The sequence below is a fragment of the Falco punctatus genome (assembly GCF_963210335.1).
Source record: "Falco punctatus genome assembly, chromosome: 7".
NCBI classification, from domain to species: Eukaryota; Metazoa; Chordata; class Aves; order Falconiformes; family Falconidae; genus Falco; species Falco punctatus.
In genome coordinates, this window is record NC_137587.1 from 64297469 (window position 1) to 64307111 (window position 9643).

Sequence of the window (9643 nt, forward strand, 5' to 3'; positions counted from 1 at the left end):
TTTGGGGAGAAGGAGTCAGCCCCTGCTCCCCCACCACCACCTCACCCCCCACCCCCCCCCCCCAAAAAAAAATATGTCCAGTAATCACTTGTTTCCTATTGCAAGCAACACTTTTAAAACTCAGGGCATTGATCCTGTCACTCCGGAGACCACCAAGTGACTAACAGTACTGGAGCGAGAATCCCTCATGGATGTCACATTTCGAGAAGCATTAACCCACTGATTTAGCTTTAAATAGCAATGGTGTTACAGAACATGTCACTAATTATTTGCTTTCCAGCAACAGTGTGGTGCCTTCTGGTACGTGCACACACAAAAAGATGAAGGTTAAGTAGGGGGCTTTCTTCAGCTTCGAATAGACACATTGTGTCATCGTGACACCCAATAAATCCACCCGCCATAGGGGGGAAGGACTGCACTCTTCCGCTTAAAATCCCAGGTCTACAACTTTCAAACCTTCTTTTTTGCCTTTTTTTTATTATTTTTTTCCCCCAGCAGCTTGTGCAGATACCCCAGCCTGAACCTTGCCAAGTGGAAGGGATAAAAATCTAGAACCTGTATCTGATCTCTGTGTCACACAACCAGATTCAAAAACCCTATTTTGGAAACTAAAAGGAGCATCCAATATCATCTGGAAACAAGCTGTTAGTCTGGATGCATTTTTAAGATACAGTGTGGGGGGAAAATATGGATTTTGTTGCAGATCCAATATTTTTTTCTTCTCAAGACCTAGCCAAAAATTAGCTTCATTTAAAATAAGATTAGTCATTTATGGGAACTGGTCGTACAGTTTGGAATTTTTAAGGGAGTAGAGAAAGCAGCTTTTCAGTATCTTAAAAATTTATATTTGAATAAAAAAATATTGAATACATATAGCAGCCACAGAACTTGACAGCATTATTTTTCTTACATAAAGTTTTACTAAACAATACCACTGTATGTTCAAATTTCGCCCCTTTCACTCCCTCACACCCCAGCACTGGTATTCCCAGATTTTGAGGGTTTAACCATCTTGAAATTTTTTCAAATCCCATTTTGGGCTTGCAATGGGAGATACTGCCAGTCCCACTCAGCGTATTTTCACACATATAAAACTGAGCTGAATTCTTTGGGGTACTTTTGATTTATAGCGTTAAGGGGGCGGAGGGGAATTGCTTAGATGATGCTGGAACCCCCAGAAATATTGATTTGGTTTGGGGGGATTTTTATTATGATTAATAGAACAGGAAACTACCTGTTCACACACACACACACACACACCCACACACACACACCCACACACACACCCACCCCCCCCACCCCACCCCCCCCCAGTGTCAACCAGCCCCAGAGTCTGTGTCATTCACAATGTGCAGTTTTTATTTCCTTTTCTGGCCCTGGCTATGCAGAAGTACTGTGTGAGGTTTCTCCTCTGCAGCATGCCACTGACATGAATAAGATGCTGTTTACGACACCGCTCGCAAAGGGACATGACAGAGTAAGAGCGTGATGCAGCCGGGTTGTGCAACATCCTCTCGCCAGGGGCTGAGCGGAGGGCTGGGGTTGATACTGCTCCCATGGAAAGGTTGGACTCGCCAACAACCATTTGCCATCCTCCTGCACGAAGCCGGGCACAGGCCAGGGGACTCTGAGCTTTCGGAGGAAGGTGAAATCTCCTCGGTGGCTTCAGTTAATTCTGGTATGAAAAGCTGGGAGCAGGGAAGTTCATCCTCTGGCTACACACAGCAGCAGGCTCAGAAGTTCCCAGTGGTTGTCACACAGAAAAAATTTCCTTCCAAAAGGGGCTGTTGATGCTGTGTTATCACCCTGCCTATTGATGCCATATCAGGGATAGCATAATTCATTACCTGCATGCAATTTGTGGGGCACTTTTGCCAAAGGTCATTTCTGCTACTTAAAAAACAACATTAAAAAATAGTCAGGCAGATAAGATGGTTAGTGATAAATCTCACAGGAGTCAAAACACTGAAAAGCAGGTTTCCAGTTAACTGAATCCCTCTTTATCCACTGAAATTTTTATTATTATTTCACTGCTGCCAGATATCTCTATTATTTGTTATTTTTAATGCATTAGTGAAGAGGAACAGAGCCACAGAAAAACAGTTCTCTGGTTGCAGGGAATTTCTGTGTCTTCCTTTTTGTTTGCTTTCAGTATGGAATGAAAAAGTTATTAGTCTGCAAAAACTAACTAAAAGAAAATATGTGTAGCTGGATGAAAAAATGTTGTACTGTGAAACACCCAAATATTTTCTTTTTATTTCTCTTTGTCATTTTAAAATTACACTTAGTTTGCATTTTGAAATTTTCAAACACTCTTGCCTATAAAACGTGGAAATTTTCTACCTGAGAACATTGGATTATTCACCCGAACAAGATGTTTACACAAAAACACTTTCCCTTTCCCACTAATCCTTTCCCTCTAATAATTTGACAGCTCGGAGCAATGGAAAAATTGTTCAGTGAAAATTATTGCTGGACATTCCGAAGTCTTTTATCTGGATCAGGGACCTGCTGTGTGGGGTGCAACTCTGAGAGTCTTGCCTTGAAAACAAAGTGACCTGTTTATCAGCTGGTGTTTATACAGAAAATTTTCAAACCAGGGGTCAAAATCAGAAGTACATTAGAGTCAGCATTTGTTTACTGGCAGAAGATCAGTCTGTAAAATAGCGGTTCTGTAGATTTTTAGCAGGTTCAACTATTCTTTTGACTTCTATCCAGACTAATAATGGGTGTTCAGGTTTCCAGCTGAGTGTTCAGTGCTGGAAATACTTTTTCTCTCCAGCATTATTGCCTTGCTTGCCTGGGCCAAGGCACACACAGAGCACAGCCGCTCAAAGGCAGCTCTTCCAGGAGGAGTTCCCAGCTCAGGACAACCTCTGTCAACAAACAGCAATTTCCAATGGCATAAAATTCATAATCTTCCATTAAAACACCTCGTGATGTGAGTATTCAAACACTTTAAACAGGAGACCCAAACCCCCTTTTCACTTTGCAGATGGCAGGGGTGTTCCCATCACAACCTGCCTGATAAACCCCCTATCAAGGCTTTTGCAAGGCTCTAAGATTAATATTGATATAATGTCTCTATATTTCTACTTGGCACCTGTTGAATTGTTGTACTTGCCCATTAGCACTCCATTTAACATCAGAAGTCAGTTAATAAATTCTTCCTTCCTGCATAGGAAATTGACTAAAAGACACAAAATTAGCTTTTAAATTTTAAAGAATTAAGATCTCTACAACTCACTTTTTCCCTTTATTACATTACCTTGAAAATGAGTGTCAGGCTGCATTCTCAGCACTGCTATAACCTGGTGAGATCCTTTTGCCTTTCAGCCCTTGCATTTAATGGATGGTGCGGGGGGAACAATGTGCATCTTTTCTCAGCCTTTGCCCTCGGGCAGTTCTCAGGAAAAAGCCCAGCTTGGCCAATTGTCCAGGCCTGAGGCCTGAGAGGTCAAAGAGTTCAGGCTTTTGTGCTGGGATGCTCTTCTTGGATTTCTTTACAGTCTTTGTCTGGTAACAGATAAATAACTGTTGGTTCGGGGTGGGTTTTCCCTCCTTCTGCAAACAAAAAAGGAGTACCAGCCCCCGAAAGGGTAACAGAGTGGAGAGAGAATACTTTCCTTCTTGAGCACTTCTTATCATCTTTATTTTCACATTTTAAAAGGCAAAACACATTAGAAACCCCAGTTAGCTATTTTGACATCTTAACAGCTAATCCTGGTTTTGTTTGAAAAGCCTTTCTGAGAAATGAACTATATATGGGGACCCCAAACCCCACGTTCATCGTTATACATGAATGTTCAGATATGGACCTTGGTCCTAAAGAGAGAAGCTCCATACCTGCAGCATCAGCATCAGCCTGAAACTCCAAACTGAAACGAAGAAACTTTGGGCTTGGTCCCCAAGCCACCTCCTAACTTCCCGACTTCTGCTGATTGCTGTTTCCACTAGGGGACAGTTATTTCAGATATATTATTACAGTCAGTCAGCCTTTCTCTGACGTTGCACATTAAACTTCAAAACAAATCGCTTTAAAAAGTAGCTATTTATATGAAAAGGAAAATTTAAAAAGTGTGATACTCAGTGTTTGGATGTGACATGGAGGCTGAGGAGAGTCTCACAATACAGTGCCAGTATAATACGGACAGATGCACATAGTTAGTGCTGGTGGACATAATTATTTCAATTTTATTTCTAATTTTTTTTCTTTTTAATGTCTGCCTGTCTTGTCATTGATGCCTCTTTTATCAAGAGGTCTTTGAGGATATAGGTGAATCCCACTCGTCTCGCTCTTGGGAATAACCCTATTTACCATTTACTAGACACTCCAAGCTCACGCTCCTCTTTAGTCCAGCTAAAGGTTTGGGTTAATAGGGGAAGGTCTGGCAAACCCCTGTTACTCCACGCTCTGGTTGTTGAAATCATAGAAGTCCAGAACCAGGGTGTGGAAAGCCATATTGTATAAACACCCTAATGCATGACACATGACTAAGTGATAAATCCTGACACGTTTACAAAACAAAATGAAAATCTTCATTTGTCTTTAGGAAAGGGAAGTGCTCCCACGTGTTTAGACATCTGCACACTCAACATGTGGCAATTACTGCGCTGAGGAATTGGAGCACTTAACTGCTGCGGCAAATTAAGGCTCTAGTGATCAGTACCTTCTCGACAACTGCACACAAAGCAATTGGTGGTTTTAGGGCTATTCAAGTCAAGGGATGCTTCTGAATGGCTTAATCCCATCAATATAGATTTACCTCCAGCCCAAGCAGTATCAGTTGTTTCCATTCCATTTCCGCTTTGACTGTACAAAACCATCGTATCCTAAAGCAGTTTGTAAGCCCTACTTTTGTATGTTTGCTTAAGTACCGAAATTAAATACACATAATGAAGCCATCTGCAATGAGCAGAATTAATAACTGGCATACCATATTGCTCTGAGATTGTTGACTATACAAACACATAGTACACACACACACACCGATCTCCAAAGAACTTGGCATTTCTCAAAACTTCACAGTGTTTGTTTGAATATATCCCAAATTCTTAGTTCCCATGGGATTCTTATTTACTTAGACTGGAAAACTCACCACTAAGTTTATCTCATAAAAGAATCTTTTAGGCTCCCTGTAAAAGGTCTTCTATTTAAAACAAAATTTTAAAAATGCAGTGTAATATACACTTCAAATAATTTGTTTGGGAAAATGGTCAAATGGGGATTGTAAAATGCCAAGAGTGATTTATTGCAATGATGATTCCTCTTGTATATCTGCATATATCAGTCCCACTTATACGAACCATCGCTAGCTATGCCTTTCAGAGTTGCCAGTGTTTGTTTGTGGGTGCACAATGCTCCAGTGCACGGTTGTGATGACCCGGTATTATCTCCCAGGATTTTCTGTGAAAGCAAAGAGAAGCTAAGAAGCAATCACCACTGGATTGTACCTGTCTTCTACACAAACATGTAAGGATCGGATTATTAATGCTTTCTCAGGCATACCTATGTTTGTCTTTATTTCACAAGCAATTTTCATATCAGACTGAAAAATCAGAAGAAAAAGCTCTGCTGAGCCAAGGTTAAACTTAACTTAGCATTTGAACTTTTACCAAGAATGAAAAATTAAGTTTAAATTCACTTTTATTGAGTGACCTCTTTTGACAAATTATGGCATATATGCACACACGCACATGCACATGCAAACACAAATATACTTACATAATCCAATCAAAACATCCACTTAAATTACCATGAATGGATTACACATTCCCGTATTTCCTTATAAACTGAATGTCATAATCTGATGGTGCTTTGGTAGCAACTGTATTATATCAAGTTTCTTTTCAAGTTACCAAACACCAGAAGAAATCTAGGGTCTTTCAGTACATTTTAAGAGGAAGAACAGAAAAGAAAATTAGCCTCAAATTAGTCTAAAATTGACATTTGTTTATTGTTTCATGCTTACTGTTACAGTGGTGAACAGGCAAGTGAGAATGGGCCATATTGTGCTAGGAACTCTACAAACAGACAAGTTGAGTCTGTACTCTGAAAAGCTCAGAATCTAACAGAAAAGGATAAATAACTCCAATGAAATAAATATCCACTCAGGTCCTTTGTTTTGTGGGTTTGCTTCATTATTTAAATCCTTCTCAATTAAGGGGGAGTTGTTAGTCTGTTTGGTTTTTTCAAGTTTAAAAAAAAAAAAATCTTGTGAGAAAGATTACCTGGCTTCCCCAGGGGCACTGAAAAAAACCAACAAAACAAAACAGAACACTTTGTAGCCTTGGAGCAAGTAAATAGAAAAGTAGAACAGGGAAATAAAGGAAAAAGCAAATTTGGCCTTGAAGGTGTCAAAGCTCTAGTGACAAGTGAGAGGTAACAAACAACACTGGAAAATGCAGCCGTGGGTTTGAGTTTTCTTCATTCCATCATTTCAGACTCTCCGTTGACTTTCGTTGATGTGAATTATCAAATGCCCCAGGCGTACATCGGGCACCTGTTGCCTTATCAGATTGGCAGCAACATCTGACTCTCCAAAAGGATGTCGCTGACACCACTTCTCCGCACGACCAGGAGGAGGTGTGCTGAGATCACCATCACCCCAAGACGGTCACCCACCAAGGGGAGCTTCAGCTTCTTCCCCAAAGGATTCAACATCACTTTTGACATGTGGAAGAAACACAGCTCTTGACCACAGGAAACCTCTTAAAAGCCAGACCCACTCTTTGCCAAAGTCGTTGGGAAGGTTTCTTGTTTCTCACAGCAAATGAGCCAAATTCTGGGGTTTAACTTTTTGTATAGATATATAAATATAACGCTTTGGGGCTGTAACTAACTGCGCAGAAATAAATCACTTTTTGTAAATATACTTAAGCTGTTGGCTAGGGAACAATTTTCTGTTTGTCACACTTAATGATGTTCACGGGCCTGAGAAAGCCCTCTTTGGGCCTGCTAAATTATTTGTCATAGCGGAGCTGTGTCACCACCGGTACATCGTGCCGTTTCACCCGCAAACATCTGTGTTTCAGTTGCTCTTCCTGCTGCTGAAAGCATCTCCGCTACCCTCATGTGCATTAAGGCTGTGCCAAGGAGGCAGCGATGCAGCCAGCCGGGCCAATGCACGCTCAAGTAGAGCTCTTAAAGAGCAACCAGGAGGCCTTTGTACGGGGGCCACAAAGACTCTTTTTATTTGTAACCCTTGTCAACACAACCAGCTCATTGCTGATGCTGCAGCAATTGCAGCCTTTCCTCCAGGCGTGGCGGCACCAGGCTGAACATTGCCTTGGTGGGGTGCAGAGCACTGGGGCTGCCAGATCCTATGTCCTCTGCCCCAGCAAAACCCCTCCAGAGGCTGCATCAAGGGAGGGTGCCTTGCTGGGACCCCTCCTAAGGGTAGCATGTACCCAATAGGCCTGGAAAGGGAAGACAAGAGGAGTCTCAATGCCCCAAGGCACTTGTAGGCTGGCTACCATATGGAGTTCCCATACAGGACTTTGGGAATCCCTCATCTAAGGAACACATGTTGCTGGAGCAGTTATTAACAGCTAGAGGAGGTCATCGGCAATCATTATTATGAGGGATCATATACATATATATATGTGTGTGTGAGGGAACCCTACACAGGCTAACATTAGAAGATTCTTGCCTTTATTTGAAGTGAAGCATGACAGGTAAGCATTTTCCAAAGGTGGAAAAAAAATAAAGAAGAGAGAGAGAAGTTATGAAATCAAACATCCAGACTAAGAAAGGAAATAAAATCAGGGCCTCTAATCTGTTGATACAGCCAGAGTATTGGCAGAATTTCCCAACAGTAGATCCTTTACATACACGTTTAGCAGCAAGTGAATTGGGATGCATTTGCAGTACTGCGTGTTCGTCATGCCTGTGCATTGGGTCCCCTGCCTCCCTTCATGCTCTATTTTTACTTAGGGGAGAGATGGAAAATGCCAAACAGCTTGCCCGGAGCATGGCTACAGGAAAATAAAACACACATCTGTAAAAATGAGTACTGCTTTTTCACCTGAGGGTTGCATGGACAGGCAAAACAGCGCCATGCAATTTGCACATTTATAAGTTGTGCACAGAAGCACTGTGAGGATGCACAAGAGGTGCAAGCCAAGCAGGGAAGATGTGCTTGAGTGTTTGAGTCTCACTAACATTTAGGACTTTCACCGAGTTTAAGTAGCCCAGGTTGGTAAGAGCAGTTTTAGCAAAACCATTAATTTACTTAGGAACGGGGGGGAGAATGACTTGCATCATCTTGCTAACTCCTGAAAAAACATAGATTTAACTAAACTGAGTGGCCTCCAATGTGAGGAGAATCAGGCCCGATGGGTTTTAAATTTTCTATTAAAATGCTTACTTGCATTTCCTCAATAAATACAGTCTATTTTAACGCATGGGAATTAACCTCTTTAATGGTGCATGCTTCCTTCTGGTTGATGTGGGAGCTGGGTATTGATGTGTGGGTAAAGATTATGTACTCGCTTCCATGGGACTGGAGCTGAGTGCAGTCTGGGGGGACTGCTGGGAGCTTTATGGCAAGCAAAGAAATTCCTCAACCACTCTTCCCTATACTGAGGAAAACCCAATTAAATCTGACCAGGGACAGCTGTAATTTGCTGTCCTGTTCTTTTGATATTATTACCGTGCTGTATTTTTTCACTAACTTCCGCCATCTCCCACCCTTGAGGGTAGCATGTCTATATATTTCTGTTTTCTGCAGTTACGCTATGTTTGGGACATGCTCACCCCTTCCTCCTGGAATATCTGTACATCCTGGGGAAAAAAAAAAAACAAACAAAACAAAACACCAAAAAAAACCCACCACCATATTATAGTATATCCCTAACATTTTGCAAAGCTTTGTGGGTCTCAGTTTTCCATACAGATCACTGCAATTTTCCTTCATTCAACTACAAGAAGACTACAGGACTTAACAAGGGTGCTAAAGGTCTCAGTTTCATTCGTGTAAATTTGGAATAACTTCTGCAATTTCTCCCACGTAGGATCAGACCTGCCATTTTTTGTAGAGACTGAAAGCAAAGCTGGATGGCCAAACACACAACTTCAGATAAAATCATACATAAACCCTAGAGAAAAGTGGATTGGCAGCTAAATTTTATATATGGTCTTTATCTCTATCTTGCCTCATGTTTTTGAACTTGTAGGAAATTGGTGACACTTAGAAGCAGATGTGAGTTGAGTGAATTGGCCTTATTTGCAGTAATAAGAAGGAAATGTGTGAAAATGAGAGCTAAAAATCTTCCCTAAGCAATCCCAAACAAAACATTTGACTCTCTCCGGGGGAGGGGGTGAGGAAAAAAAAAAAAAAAGAGAGAAGACAGCATACACGTGACAGAAGTTGGTTACATTTTTAGCCACATCACTTAATGCAGCACCAGGAGGAAGCCAGAAACTATGGAACAAAGTGCAGCAAAGGATCAGCAGCAAAGTGCATAAGGCGGCTCTACCACCAAAATGTATGAAGACCCAGGACCATATTTCCATGAACCTGCTTAACATCAAAGTGAATACCTTGTGACAAAGTAAGTTTTCATTATTAATCCCAAAGTTTGCTCCGAAACCTGGGATTTACTCAAACTCCGCCTCTAAGGCCAAACTCCAGAAGTGGAG

At 41.4% G+C, this 9643-nt stretch overlaps 1 long non-coding RNA gene across 1 annotated transcript; it reads left to right on the forward strand.

The window, feature by feature from the left end:
• Nucleotides 1–1320: 1320 nt before the first annotated feature.
• Nucleotides 1321–9317, forward strand: LOC308067456. The gene is made up of 2 exons (XR_013929623.1): nucleotides 1321–5473; nucleotides 6445–9317. It is a non-coding gene; the product is annotated as an uncharacterized lncRNA (long non-coding RNA).
• Nucleotides 9318–9643: the final 326 nt, after the last annotated feature.